General features: G+C 37.8%; 1 protein-coding gene across 2 annotated transcripts in view; it reads right to left on the bottom strand.

Annotated features, from left to right (window-relative positions):
* The window catches only part of kcnn1a (potassium intermediate/small conductance calcium-activated channel, subfamily N, member 1a), an 87,842-nt gene that overhangs the window by 26,208 nt on the left and 45,145 nt on the right, over positions 1-16,489 (bottom strand). The window lies entirely within an intron of this gene.

Genomic DNA, 16,489 nt, shown 5'->3' with positions numbered 1-16,489 from the left:
GTCTGAAAGGCTTCCAAACGGGTTTGATCCATATGAACTTCTGGACAAGAAGTGATGCCGTAATGCTCCTGTAGTTTGTTGAAAATTTTGCACTTGTCCACAAATACATATAAACATAAAAAAATATATCAAAGGCAAATATTTGTTGTCATCTGTATAACCTTCATCTTTAGTTACAGATGACATGAGAACTCCATCAAAGTATTTTAAATAATCAAAGAATGACTTCTTATCTATATTAGATCAACTTCAGGACATGAGGCCCAGCAGGGCAAAGCTCAGTCCTCTGTAAGAATACCTGATGGTGGAATACAGTTCCCTCATCATGACGCTAAACTACCACATTGATGGGGCCTGCTAAGCTAGTAATGTCTGCTTGTTACTGGTGGGAAAATCTCCAGAAAACTTTGAAAATAAGCAACTTTCTGTTTCTTTCATGTCACTGAGATCTACCTGACAACATTCTTTAGTAAGCACTGGGATTTTACCCTCAACCCACATAAACCATACAATTTATGTAATGCTGAGGCCTGGATCTGTCATAGTTCTACACTAACTAAGGCTAGCATAGCGCTCAAAGATGTTATGACTGAAAGCTGCAGCGATAAACAGTTTATTTCCACTTCTGGTAGCCTTAATATATCATGTAAATGTACATCACCTATTTTTTAAGATGTTCCTTTAGTTTTTGGAGCCAGAATATTCTGTGTACTTAATTTTTATTAGCTTATGTTGCTAACAACAATCCAATTAGCAAATGTTGCTTCAAATAGTTCACATTAACAGCATGTTCTATGAAAACACTGATAAGGACCGTGTCGTTTTACCAGATAAGTGGCTTGTTGCCAGGTGGTAACAGAACCAGAAAAGTCTTGCTTGATTGATCTGCTGTCATTTCTGATTTCAAGTAGGAAATCAGGACACAAGAAGAAAACTTGTGGTTTTTTTAAAAATCTAAAAAAAATTTGACCTAATTTGTTAGATCAAAGATTTTTACCTAAATTTTGACTAATTTTGTCAAAACCTTTGACCTAAAAATTCTTTTTGGGCCTAAATTAGAAGAAATGCACCTATTTCCAGCTCTGATGCTTTTTCCTAAGCCCAGCAGGTGGTGCAACATAGAACAATTTTTTTTATATACCAGAGTTATTGGTTTCAGAAGTGGTTCTGGTTTCAAGCACTGGTTTGGCACAAGAACTTACTTATTTTCAGGCAGAGATAATGAACTTCTGCAGAGAAACTAGTGTGACATATGGAAAATAAAAAAAATAGTTTTTTATGCACAATATGCTTAAACTATTGGAAAACAGTATCAACAAAAGACATTCTCAGAGTCTTGAAAGATAAAAAAATAAAAATTTTGACCAGGGACATTCATAAAATGGCTGCGGACTCAAATCCTTTACAAAATACCATTGAAATTAAGTTTCAAAGAACATTTTTCAAATGTCAAAGAAAGAACATCTTTTACCAGACATTATGGTACAAAGTGCCACACATCAATTCAAACTCATGTTGATAAATGCAACTAAACAAATACATGACAGTGCATTCAAAACGGTAATATTGCTGCAATAAATCAAACAGTTGACTGATTGGTCACAGTGTGTGACAAATGCTCCATCAGAGATTAAGGTGCTGAAAGAAAAAAAAACTTTGAACATACAAATGATCACAGCAAATATTAAAGTAGCTTTCACCAATGTTTGAAATGTCAAATCATAGGCCAACAAAGTGTATGAAAAATAACTTTACAAAGAAATAAAAAAAATAAAAAAGCTGGAGAAGCCCAAGATTGAGGATGGCATTCCGATAGCTTTTGCAGCAATGCAAAAGTCTGTTACAGAGGCAAATATGCCTTGTGTACCTTTGTTCAACTTGCTTAATTTTAACCAATGGGCTGTCTTGGAGAAGTTAAGAGAGTTTTTTTTATTTTATTTTAACACTCCAATGGGAAAAAAACTGCATAAATTCTAACTACTGAGATTTTTTTAAGGGCAGAGATGCACCAATAAAAGTCCTGGTGACACAAATAGTGTCATTTTGAATTTGATCAGCCCAGACACGTGAGCGATTGCGATTGATTGGAAACTTAAAAATACCAACTTTTTCTAATCAGTGAACCCATCATAATGTGATTCTCAATTTGATCAGCCCAGACACGTGACTGATTTTTTTGAGATCATACTATCAACCAAAGACTTCAGGGTGAACACTGTTACTGGGTGAAAAAGACTAAAGGTTGGAAGTTGATTCTAGATGAGGCGTTAAGCATGAGGTCAGAGGAAACACAGAGATGCTCACAGATCCACAGGAAGTGAGAGAGAGGAAATAACAGAAAATAAAATCTGCTCTGTTTTAAAATTCTATTTTATTCATTTTATCTTTTCACTTATTTATGTTACAGCAATAGCTAGATTTAGAAAAATTGATAGCTTTGCAGAACTCTGAGTTAAAGCTGCAGTATGTAACTTTTACAAAAATGTGTTTTTTACAAATTTGTTAAAACTGTCAATATGTTGTGACAGTTTAATATGAAAACCAAGCTCATCTGCCTCCTCACAGTGCCACTATTGCTATCTGCAGAAATGTACTACTGGTGGAGAAACAACTTAGCATTCCAGGGAAACTGTTCATCTGCTGTCATCATGGCTATGCTAACTAACCTGACCATTTGAGTGAATGAGGGTGATTAACAGTGCTAAGACCCTGCCTCTCATTGGTTGTTTCTGACAGAGCTGTGTATTTGTTCAGATGACAGCAGGACCATAGACAGATTATCTCTCATATTTTGTCACCACATGTTGATAGTTTTAATAAATAAGTAAAAAACATGTTTTTTTTTAAAAAAAAAAACATACTGCTGCTTTATGGTAAACATTTATTCTCCACGAAATAAGCACAAGCTAACCATGCTAATATCATTTGCTAAATGTAGTTTAAGATGTAAAGTCTGTGGCAAATTTGTCTCTCTCACATGCTGCATGACTCGCGTTTGGCCTCTGACATGAAAGTTAAAGAATACTTTAAACCCAATTCTCATATCAACAAATAATATAACTGTTAAAGTGAAGCTAGATTAGCATGAACATATTTAACGGCTGGTCAAATATGTCCAAAAACCGAGTAACAAAAATTAAAGTCGTAATAAGTGTGTCTTTTCTCAGGAAGAATTTAGTTCAATCAGTTAACTGCATTTTCCAAAGTGAATCTATCAAAAATGTCCAACAGATCTCCTCCAAACACAAAAGAAAAACTAAGGGTTCAGTTTTTTTTTCTATGAGAAAAAAACCCAACCATTGTTTCAGGTCAATTTTCTCCTCCAAGACAGTTCATTGCCACCAAATATTCTTAATCATCTACTCATGCCTTCTGCAGTGCATAAAACTCCCACTCCTCGTGTTCATGCTCAAAGTCAGGGGGAAACGAATTCCTGGTAGCTGTTCTGTGCCACAGCAGTGTGTGGCTTGTAGGATTCTAGTGTGTGATGACATGCACAGAAGCAGTCCGTTTTGTATCATGCAGGAATAAAAAGTTGTCTGCATCCTGCATGCTTCAAAGCCAGTATATTGAGAGCAGGAGTGCGAGGGGAAAACTCAGGGTCCATAATGTAGCACTGGGAATGAAGCGTCTTTGAGGACAGGCTCTCATTTGTGAAACATGGAAGGTAGATGCTCATTGAATTTGACAACCCTGTCTCTTTTACCTGCATTACAACACTTCACCAGCTGGCCTTTGATAGCTGCCAGGGGGCTAAACTTGTTCAGATGGCTAAATATTGTAATTACAAATGACTAGTATACAAACTTCATTCATCTTGGCATGAAGGCGTGCAGAGAATGAGTCATGTCTTCAGTGCAGGCTGAAATGTGCCGCATTTTCAACTTGGAGAACATGGTGCAGTACAGTGGGCTTCTTTCAGTAAACATAACCCAGAAGTATGCTGGGAGAAATGCTAAAGGTGTCATTTCTCCCTCTTTTATTATTAGCGCTAACTGGGGATGTCTCTGCTCTCTTCTTTGTAAATGAGAGACAGCAGCATGGAAATAGAAGGGACGTGATGAAAACAATATTTTCAAGCTCTCAATATACTGTGGCAGGTTTTCGGGTTAGCATGGAGAAGAGCTGGCACCACTTTCAACCTATTCCAGGGCAATAGATATGTCAGGAACCTAGAGTTTGTTCCCCACTTTGACTACATTGTTCTTAGGACACGTATGAAGTGTTTAAAAGGAGGCGATCAGTTATCCATTTCTGCATAAAACACGATACACAGTGGGACCTGAATGGTAAGAGGGAAAGGAAAAACATAGTCTGCATCTTTTCTCGAAAAAAATTAACTGCTTGTTCAAATTATCCACGGTCAAGCCTGGTACTAATAAGTCATTCCCAACAGTTGATGACTGAAGATATGACACCTAAGTGGCCAAAGTTAACAATCCAGCAGCCTCTGTTGATGTGAAAAGGCCCTAAAATAAATGAATCTTTTATTGCAAAAAAAAAAAAAAAACCTTGGTTAGTCAGGATGAAAAGAAAATCTACCACAAAAATACTTTTTTTGTTTTGGTTTGGGTTTTTTTTTTATACAAAACAATGATTGTGGGATGATTATAGAACCCTGAACAGCTTTTCTAAATAAAAATTTACTGAAGCATTTTATAATTCATTCTTTCCTTTTTTAAGTTGATCAGAGATTTTAGGAACTTAATATTTATAATCCATGACTTCCTGTTTCCCTGGAGTTCCTGTTTACAAATGTATTAATAATTTCACATTATTAATAAATTTGCAAAAATCTCAAATATTTTTCTGTATTGTCATAATGGGGTAGAATTCTGAATAAATTAATTTAATACATTTAGGATTGTACAATTGTGTTGTTCCTAATTTTGCTTTTCCCACATAACAAAATGTGGGAAAAGTAAAAGTGAAGTGCTGTGAATACTTTCTGGATGCACTCTAAGTATAATAACAAAAAGGTATGTCTATTACTCTTTCTTCACAATGGGACAGAAAAGAAAACATGCTGATCAATAATTCAAAAAGGAGCAAAGTTTATCTTACCACCTCACATACTGAGCAGGATGTTATGTTTTGTCTTTTTGTCCCACCATCACAAACATGTATGTCAAGTTTTCTAAATTATGCTGAAACTTTAATAGCAACTGCGTGCTTTGGTCAAAACTTATTTGTCAAATGTGCTTCCATCTCCTCGTTAGATCGTAAGCTTTTCTTCAGAAAAGCTGCACCTATGCATGACCCTGTGTGGTCATTTTGGACATCCACACATTTCCTGTGTCATAAAGAGTCCACCTCACATGCTGGATAACAGCCAGCCTCATACCTGCCTAAGATACAACTCCTTTCAAATTTCTGCCAGTGCAACCTGTCCATCCTATGTGCTGGATGACCTTTGCTCATTTTTTTGGAGTCACTGTTCCTGCTCCACTCAGGATGTCGTCACCATACCCTCTCATGATCGTTCTAGCTGAGCCAGCATCTTGTTCGCTGAATCACTTAAATGCCCACATGTCTGTATGTGTACTAAATTACAGATAACTGGGCCACTGCGTCTGGACACCAAGCAGTCTGGATATTTTCAAGTGTTATCTGACTAAAAGGGCCCTGCAACATACAAGAAATGTGTCTTACATTTATGAATCCAGAGAATTGAATAGTCTGATTTTCATAACTGTACATTACCAAACTCTAAGGCCTGACTGTTATATGCTCGGGGATTCTAAAAAAAAAAAATCACATTTACAAGAAAAATTAACACTTTCAGGGTTGCCATTTGGCAACAAATCACTTGAAGCCCTTCCACACACATACATTACCTCCAATTTTACAATGTAGTGCACTGAAAGAGAGATGAGACCCTAAGAAAAGCAATGACAATATTTACATTTGTCACATAATTTTCTGGAGGGACGTTTGACACCCTTTTCTATAGACCTCTTCACATGGAGGGGTCTCACTATTTGACTCCTCAGAAATCGTGAAAAAAGAATTTTTATGACATTTTTTGACCGAGGAAAAATACATACTCAACAATAAATTAGGTAAGTTAATTTATTACCACAATGAATGACCAGTATTTGATAATTTAATAATGATAAATTGTTAAAATGTTGATGTTGCCATATGGCAACACTGTACCATTGTATTGCTAACCCGGCATATTGATCTTCTAGAGTCTGCTATAATCATGCATTTTGTGAGTCCTTTCCATATTGTATATGACTATAATTGATACTCTTTCTTCCATTTACATCATTACTACAACAATGTTTTATAGTTTCTTAGGAAGAAAACCAAACTAGCAGTTCTTTTTTTATGTTAGTGAGGATGCATTAGCATTTAGTGTTGAAGAAAATGAGCAGCTTGCAACTTTGCAATGAGACAGTGAGGATGATGAAGACTATAAGCCAGAGAATAAGAACAGGCAGGACAGGAGGACCAGTGAGGACAGGAGGAACAATGAGGGTGAACATGCAATTATTACTTGTGTGTTTCATTAAACTGGCAGGTTCATAACATACTAAAGGATATTTATTTGTTTTCCTCTTCCACTGTAAGTAGAGAGGAACTGCTTCATCAGCTTCTGCAAGCAGTAAGGCAAAGACGGCATGATCAAGACACTCAAATCCAATCAAAACCATTATATCAATGAAATATGCCAATAAATTAAATTGTTTTTACCTTTCAAATGAGTTTCATTGTTAACTATTATTGCTACTGGAGACTATTTAGACTATGATTTAAGTTGTTAAATAAAGGTTTTTCCAATAATAAGCCAAACTCTCTTGTTTTCATTCATTTCCACTATGGTACAGTGTTGAAAATGGCAACGTCAACAAAAAATAAATGAAAAAATAATATTTTTTTTAAATTTGTCTTTATTATGTTTACTTGGTTTATTTTATGTCAGAAAAACATCCCTAATATTTTTTTCCAACTGGCATCATTATGCATTCCATAGAGGGTTAAGCTAGGAGAGCTAACTCTGACACCATGTCCAGTATGGTGCTGGTGATGTATTTTTGGAAGATATAGGAATATTTGGAAATGGAAATGAAGACTTAGAGTCGCCTAGTTAAAGTCCAGCCTTCAGTTGGTGCTAAATGCTGTGGTAGGATGTCAAGGTAACAGTGGGTGGATGAATATCATTATTCCCCAATTAAGTGAGGTATTGTTGTTACAAAACAATGGACCAAAATGTCTCTACAAAGAAGAAAGCAACTGATAGGGCCAAACAGTGGCAACTTCTTTGTTTTATTAACTGTTTTTTTTCTTAACATAACATGGCTCATCTAAGGTTGAAATTAATTAATGTCAGTATATAATGACCACTAAATGCTGTCATACAGTTGACTGTACAGTGGTAGGTTAGCGACCACAGCTAGCTACAAATAGTTAAAATCTGTGAATACTTTATTATAACTGTTAATTTTAAAAGTTCAAACACCTAAAATAGCTCACTAAGCATCAAAACGCAGAGTGGAAACAATCTTAGTTCTACAACAGGAGGTAACATCTGCTGTTCCTTAGTGTTGATTTTCCAATCAACACTAAGGAAAATCAATGGCACTCCTGAATTGGCTCCTTCGCAAACACCAACCTATCAGTTTCAAGCACCATTGCGTCTGGATAATTCAGCTTCCCAAGCTGTTTTTTTTTCTGTATATATGAAATGCGCTCTATGAGAAATTCAGTAAGTAAGTGAGTTTTCCACAAATAATTTGGAGTCACGTTCCACAAAACAATACGTGACGACTGAACCGTGGCCAGGCCGCAGCCCACTGTACTTAATGTTTACCATGATTGAACCTGTAAATATTAGTAGTCTGTTTGCAGTTTGCAGCAAGCTATGCTCCGAGTGTCATACATTCACACTATTCATATAGATTATGTAGCTGCTCATTTGAGTGGGTTCTATTTGCCCTCATGACCACACATGATTCATATTTTAGTGGCTGATATAATAAATATCACAAACCGGTGGTGACATTGTGGAACACTAAAGAAAGAAACGGGTCAGAATATCGTCATCACTATCTTCAGCAATGCTATTATCATTATGTTCTAAGCAGTGGAAAAAAATTTAGTTTTTGATTTCTCACTAGTAAAACACAATGTTGGTTATGTTTGTCTTTCAAGTGCCAGTCAATAAATACTGTATAAATTACTTGGACAAAAATGTGTCACAATGCTCTCTGAAAGTCTGTTAGTTGCAGTAAATATAAGCAGATAACTCAGAATGACAGTAATGACGATCCAACTCAAAAACGGCAAACAAAAAACTTGCCCAAATTCTAGCCCAAATTTGCCCAGAATGAGGAAAATGAAATTCAGGCTTGGTTGGAGTGTTTGATGTGGTCCAAATCATCCTTAACTACTTTGTGACAAAGCGTCAGACAGCCCTATGTGTTTTAAATGTGTACAAACTTTGTGATATGTTAGTGCCACTGCAACCATGCATCAAGCTCCAGGGCGAGTGTGTTAGCAGCAGTGACAGTGCATTCACAATGTGGAGACTGTCAACACCGACATGGTTTGATCCTTAACAATTTAAAACTTTACTGGACTTCATAGTGTACAAAACATCCAACTCACCAGATGAGAATTTCCACAATATTGTGCTCAAAGCAAGGAGCTGAGCTGAGTCTTTTTGGGAAAACTCAGAATCCCCATTTGTTTCTTTGCAGAACAGATTTCTAAATGGAGCAAAGATTTCAGAAAACACAAATTGTGTTTTGAAGAATCTGTGGTCCGTGTAGATAAGTTATCCATAGTGCTGCTAATGACCTAATTATTCTATTCATGTGTGCAGCAGAGGCACATCTAAAAGTTGCAGGACACTGGCCCTTGAGAACTGGAGTTTGACACCCTTGCCCTATTAGCTAAGCCAGCTAATAATTTTCTAGTATATAGTTGGATGCTAATAAGGTCCAAGTTAGTCATTCATCATGTTTTGGTCCTGTAGTAGGTTATTGATGACAATGTTTCTGCTGTTGTGTAGGGTGTAGGGATAGTGCCAAATAGATACAGAAACTAAAAATATATATAATTTTGTTAAGTTCTATGAGCACATTAGAGTTATGATTGCATGCTTTGTAAACTTACTGCAATTCAGGAACTTTCAGATAGTTTCAGTATAGAAACCAATCAATATCAAACTGATAGTGATCTCATTCTAGGATCAGATGTAGAGTTAAGGTTACTGATGTATCCTGCGATTCAGACTTTATGGTCCTGCGTTCATGACCGTCATTTTGATTTTACTGTAGAAGTTCAAACTCCAAAAAAACAAAAACAGTAAAAAATATTTGTAACTCAAAAGTAATCTAATCAACTGTGTGGGAACATTGGCAGCCTGTTGGAAAATTCTGAAACATGTACACACACACCCCCACACGCCCCCACACACACACGCGTGCGCACCCCCATGCACACACACACACTCAAAAGGAAAACGCTGACACAAGCCGATAGTACGCCTTCCGATACTAAAACCCGTTCAGTAGTCTCATCCCCATATATTCTTTGCTTTGTTTGATTGAAATGGGAAGCCACTATTTTACTTTGATGTGCTCACACAGATACAACTTAACTTATGTATAATTACTGATGAATCAGTAGTGAATCAATCCAAAATATCAATGTCGAGTTGGTATCAGTATCGGATTGATTCTGAGGGTGGTAAGATTGATATTTTAGCATCAGAATTCATCTTGAAATTTTATTTTTGTATTGTAGTTTCTCAACAATACCTCAAAAAATTTTATTGATTTGCTCCACCTTTAATAAAACCGTCACTTTGTTTATTTAGAAGAAAATGGACATATCTTTGCTTCATTTTTCTGTTGATATTGTTTGTCATGTTAGTAGGTTATTAACACCTTTTAGCTTTGTCCAAATTCTGTCATAGGTGTGAACAGAATAATTCATAGGAAAAAAACACAAAACACCTAAAGGTCAGAAGTTTGATAATATGTCAAACTTAGACAAAAAGTGTCGGTATCAGTATGAGTAGAATTATTGGTCTCTTGGTATTGAATCAGTACCAAAATATGAACTATCACATACCTATAGTGATTGTCTCAAATAAAAATGCTACATTTATGTTGATAATCTTGACCTTATCTGTTGGTAACCGACAAAAAATAATTCAATGAAAAATTGAGTTCCGCTTTTTCCTGAGATTTTATAAAAGTCATTCTTTAGCAACGTCATTTAAATGAGACAATCAAATTCACCTTAAAAATGTGACTTGTTAATTTTCCCCTAAAGCAGTCCGCTCTGTGTCATTCTGTGACTGTCCTCCTCAGTCTGCAAGGCCCCTACACAGGAAGTAGTTCATGAGCACCTTATTGTCAACGCTTCAGTCCTGGAGTGCATACATACGTCTCCCATGTTAACAAATCTGCCGTTTTTCTGTTACAGAGGTCTCAATAAATTACCTGTAGGCAGCACCCAAAAAAACACAGCAAAATCACCACAGTGTGACTGACCTCAACCCCAGCTGCAGCTGCTCCCCCCTTTAATAAAACTGTCACTATTTGGTGTAGATTCCGGGCTTCTCTTCTTCAGGGGACACAGTAGCAGTGAAACTCCACCACTCCATCGCCTCTACCAACGCTGTGTAGCTCTCTGAAGTCATACCGAGCATCAATTCATAAAATGTGTTGTATTTCCACCCACATCACTGGTTAGATCATGGAGTGCTTGCTTAGTGTAGCTCACTTTCTCTCCAACCTCTCTACTCTTTCAACAAAAATCTGATTTTTTTTTTTTTTTTTTTTTTTTTTGGAGAGAGTAGGTTTTAGACAGTACCTATAATGCTAGTATGTGGTTGCCTGAAAACCACCATAAAAAAATAAAAAATAGATAAATAAAAAAAAAAAACACACAATCAACCAGGATGTATGTAAACCTTGTATCTGTTCTAGGGGCATCATGGTGGATGTTTTCCCTGGTCAGACTATTTGGCTTATTCTATCTTTCAATTGGGTGATGATGCATGTAACATATGGTGTGTGTGTGTGTGTATCCAATGAGTAACTCGAGCTTGATTATCTGGTGCCTTTCTCTCAGCCACAAAAGATAAACTTTCTGAGACTTTGACGTTGCTGCAGACAGTGAGGTGAGAAGCAGCACTCACACTGCCTAGGAATGGAACGCTTTGTTTCAGGTAAAAGAGTCGAAACAAGGAGGGAAAGAGAATTAGGGAATGGCTAAGAAAGGAAGGCAGAACAAGCACGCATGCAGCGGTTTAAAGCGGGTTCGGACTGTAAGGGGACAAGATCAGAACAGGGAAGAGAGGATGAGGGGAAACTGCAGATGAGGCCACATTAGATGGGTAGAGTAGGGGATATATAAATCAGTCAGTGAGGAGTAGGGAGAGAGGGACTTGGAGGTTAAAGCCAAAATAACTTAGATGAGGTTTATAATATCTTATGCATTAGGAAAGGAGAAAGAACAAACTATGAGGAAAGGAATAAGAACGGACCTTAGTCCTAAACAGTCTTAAATCCATTCACAGTAAATTTAAAAAATTTTCCCCAACTCCACACTCCCTCTACTTCTCCATCCCTTTCAATTCCTCTGGATGTGTGACTTTCATTCCCCCCATCTAGGCATTTTCCAGTTAGACTCCGTGTTCGTCCACTCTCACAGCATACTGCCCTTTCATAAACACAGGAGCATGATCAATGTGACAGCGCCTCAATGCATTTAACAGAGGATACAAGTCACACAAAGCACTTTTAGGAAACAAGCGCCTCTTCTTTTCGCTTTTGATTTGTTTAAAAGAATGGAATTGGGCAGTAAACATGAAAACTATCATGCTGTTTTTTTTTATGTTTACCGAAGGAGATGAGGAAGGGGAAGTGACATTTGGAACTGTGAAACAAACAAGGACAGTAGTCATCACATTCTGAAGAGTCTCCTGCTTTACAGCTGTGTCTACATACGTTAAGTTGCAAGGGAACACATTTAAAGCCCTCATTTAAAGCCCACCCGGTAATACTTCAACCAGTAAAACCTCAATCTATACATCAACATTGCAATGTTCAAACCAGGGCCACAAAAAACAACTTAAATATTCTGAACAAGACTGATAAACCGCTCACTGTTCTGATTCAAGATAAAGTTAGTCTGGATAAGATTATTGTTTCTGGATTTCTAGGCAAAATATATTTGGGTAAGAGCAACAAATGTCTTTGAAAAACCATTAGAACACGATTCAATCAATTTTGTGAGAGGGAGACACATAATGAGATGGTAATGTGTGAGGAAAAAGAATAAAAAGGGCTTTTCTCCTCAAAAAATCTTTGCAGTTGCTTCTAGAAAGTATTTTTGTGCCACATGGATCTATACCAATTTCATAAAACAAGAAAGGGAGACAAATTGCACAAAGATGGATTGCCCTCTGGTAAATTTCTGAAGGTGACATGGAGTACTTCACTTTAAATCAACCTCCCCCCCAGGTTCTCTTTGGCCTCATGCGCAACAGTTAGCAAAGAGACGCTTGCTTCAAAGTGCTGCTCACACTGTTACTTCATCTCTGCTTTGCTTCTAGAGCCAGTAGAATATGTCCTCTTCGCAGAGGAGCAGTGGCACATTCCTGCCAACGAGAGGCCTTACCTGATTCTGCTTTGGCCTGCTAGGTTTGACAGTTCATGTGTTTTAGAAGGGCTCTCCCTATCCCTCTCTAATACCCCCACCCTCCCAGTCAGGGCAGCAGTGGCGCCAGCTCAGTGAAGAAAATGATATATAGATTTTTTAAAATTTTTTTTACAGCCAGAGAAAAAGGACTCACATGGTATCCCTATGGAGCAGCATAGTGGGGAAATAGAAAGTACAACAAAACATTATACAAACACACATACACACACACGCACACACACACACACTCACAAAACTGCACATGCATGCTCATAACCATTCACAGTAACACAAAAATACATACATACACAACTCTGCCCATCTTATTCTGGAAAATGAAATAAACAAAGTGGTGACATGCCCTGGTGTGTGGGAGTGTGCTCTAGCAGTGTGAATGACTGCGTGGTCGAGCCAATCAATTATTTTTAGCTTTATTGGAACCTCTGTGCTTCTCAAGCATAAATTTATTAATGTCTGGGTTTCTGAGCTCACTCTGGGTGGAGGACATACAGTTAGATGTGCAGTAGAAGACAGGGCTGGACGATATAGACCAAAACTAAATTCTTATTTATGTTCAAGGTCAAAGCCAAGGTTATCAAGACTAGGCATTTACCTTCAATATACTACCCTCCTGTTCTTTTTCCTGTTATAATACCAGAAACAAATAATTTTATTCCTAATGATACTAAACCATTTTGGTTATCTGTTGTTTTATTTATAATGGAGCAGAATTTTGTTGCGCAATGTGGCAGCTTGTTGCTATATCTCTGTTATAAAACAAGCGATTTAAATCTTTTTGATATTAAAAGCTTTACTTTCGCTGAATTATTTTTTTTCTCAATTTAACATGTTTTGTCACCTTGTGATAATGTGAAATAAAAGAGAGAAGATACATATTTCAAAAGCTCTTATAGCACCAAACTGGACCCTAAATCAATGATGGGTTATAGAGGAAGAGTTTTGGATGAAGAGCAAGAGCAGAGTGGATCAAGAAAAACAGGAAGTAAAAACCTTCTTGATCACAGTAGCTAACATGAGAGCTCTCACACATTGGAGGATGAGCTGACAAATACCCAGCCTGGCTCTCTGGAATGCAATGTCATGTGTTTCAAAGAGATGTAGGAGCAATAGCCAACCACATAATAACCAACTCTAGTATCTCTTCCCGACTTTCCCGACTTTAAGACTGGACAAGCAGACAGAGATCTGAACAGCCAGAGCAAAAATAAGAGTTGCTGGGATTGTCATCAACAGCTTGTGCAATCCAGAACATGCTGCAGTTGTTTCTGCAGGTACTGAACAGGTACTGAACTTTGACACAGCTGCAAATTGTGCCCATTTTATTTACCTAAGGAATTCATCAGTATTATCTCTGTAGATGTATAAATCCTGTAGGGGATTATTTAATATGCCAACTGTGCATATTAAATCATCCACTCAGTTGTTGTTAAGGACAGATGCCTCATCGGATGCATATGCAGAAATATCTGAATGATGTTATCTAATCCTCTCTCCCTTCAATGATTTCAACAGCTCCTCAACTACTCCACCAGACTGAAAAATAAAATAAATGTTGGATTTGTTTTCTGCAAATATCAGGGATGGTACAGACTGGTACACCTTGTGTGTCACATGGACATGACAGCAATGCCATGACTTAGTGTACAGTCATCTATTTAAAGTTTATGTGGACAAAATGATTCCCATCAGACCACTACAGTACTTTCTGAAATGTAAAGTTCTGCACAGCCACTGGCCTCAAAGAAAGACTTAATGAGAAAAAGGAGATACCCGAGAAAAGAAGCCAGGGAAATTACTGAGGTGTGCACAAATTCAACTTCAGACATAACAAGAGGGTCAGATGGTGTGAGGTGGACAGTGCCAATGAGCAAAAGACCTTCCTCAATAGGTCCAGTCTAGAAACAAGCCCAGCATCATCCTCACTTGCTCTCAGCCAGACACGCCTCCTTTACTTCAATTTACCCACAACTTTCCTTTCACATCACATTTTTCTTCTGATTCGGACATTGATCTTAGGATTACTGCTCAGCTGTTTTCTTCAATGATATCAGGGAAGACTGGTGCTTCCTTCACCTCACCCCATGTCCATGTCTAGTAGTCATGAAAGAAAGGTGGAGAGATGGAACCAGAAGATGGAACCTGCAGCCAGACAGTTTCAGACCCTCAGGACTTGAAGGTATGTGGGAATCAGCTATTAGGGATCCTGCATCACCTCTTCAAGTTCAGCGCAACCCAGGAAAGGATTGCGGTGCTTTGGAAGACATGCTGCCTCATTCCATAATCCAGGAAATCTCATTCATCAGTGCTTAGCAACTACAAGCCCTGTTGTCCAAGCATATAACACCATAATGTCATGGGGAGAATGTCATTGGCCCAACTGAGAAGATAAACAAGCCACGCAGAACCTAAAGCTGTAAAGAGGTCACCGAAAGACAGTAGCTATAGTGTATAAGAAACTCAGCAAGGCACAGGTGGACTCGGATTCAAATTCAGATACTTTTGTTGTCCCACAAGGGAAAAATTTATTTTCACAAGGTCAGCAAAACCCGAACTGAGGCAAGATCAGTACAAACATTAATATTCAGCCATAATCACCTGAATAAATAACTTCCTGACAAACAGACCACAGTTTGTGAGACTACAGACTGTGTGTTTGACCCGGAGGTCAGCAGGGAACTGCCCTGTCAAAATCTATTTTTACACTGTGCTCCAGACTTCCAGTACAAGTCAGAGAGGCTGAGCAGAGGGACCATACAGACTACTCAGCAGTACGGCCATCTTTAAAGTTATAAAGACAAAGAGGATAACTGAGAATTTTAGGAAAAGCTGCATCATGTCAAACACTATTTCCATCAGGGGACGAGAAGTCAAGGCATACGTTGGTGTCCATCTGCACAACAGGATCGACTGGAGAAGCAACAGTAGCTGCACTTCCATTACAAATTTACACAAATCTTCATCTATACTCTGCTAATGTCGAAAAAACACAATTTTGCAATTGCGGTGTTGTCATTAAAGGTGCAGGATGTAACTTTTAAAGACTGTTTTTTTATATTTATTTGTTAAAACTGTCACCATGTCGTGACAGTATGTTATGAGAGATAATTTGTGAAAAGTTCAGTCCCACCCACTTCCTCCTTGAGCTATTATTGTTGTCTGAACAAACGTACAGTTCCAACCAATCAGAGCCAGTAGGCAGGGCTCAGCGCTGTCAATCATTCCTGCTTACTCACTGCTAAATGTGCTAATGGCGGAGAAACAGCTTACCATTACGGAATTTTTTTTTTAATCTGCCGTCATCGATGACTATGCCAATTAGCCTGAGCATTCACAACAGGATCTGTTGACTGGAAAAAGCTGCGGCGTTACTAGAGAGCAGGTAACATATGACGTAAAAACGTGTTTCTTAGGGCTTAGAACAGATAAATATGTGGATGTGCCAAAACTTTCTCCAGTTGAACAGAAACAAAACTTAAGTTATTATTTTTGGACTTAAAGATGAACGATCTAGAGTCAATGCACAGCTTCAGTTATTACAACTAAAAACCAGCGATCAGGCCCGAAACCTGGGAGTAGTGATGGACTCTGACCTGAACCCCCAGAGCCACATAAAGACAGTTACAAAGTCGGCCTTCTATCACCTGAAGAACATTTCCAGGATTAAAGGACTAATGTCTCAGCCAGATCTAGAGAAACTTATCCATGCGTTCATCTTCAGTCGCCTTGATTATTGCAACAGCGTCTTCACAGGTCTGTCCAACAAATCAATCAAACAGCTGCAGCTGATCCAGAATGCTGC

The sequence above is a fragment of the Xiphophorus couchianus genome, chromosome 6, assembly GCF_001444195.1.
Source record: "Xiphophorus couchianus chromosome 6, X_couchianus-1.0, whole genome shotgun sequence".
In the NCBI taxonomy this organism is placed as follows: Eukaryota; Metazoa; Chordata; class Actinopteri; order Cyprinodontiformes; family Poeciliidae; genus Xiphophorus; species Xiphophorus couchianus.
Note: the sequence above shows the minus strand (reverse complement) of the source record. Positions and strands in the feature narration are given on the sequence as shown.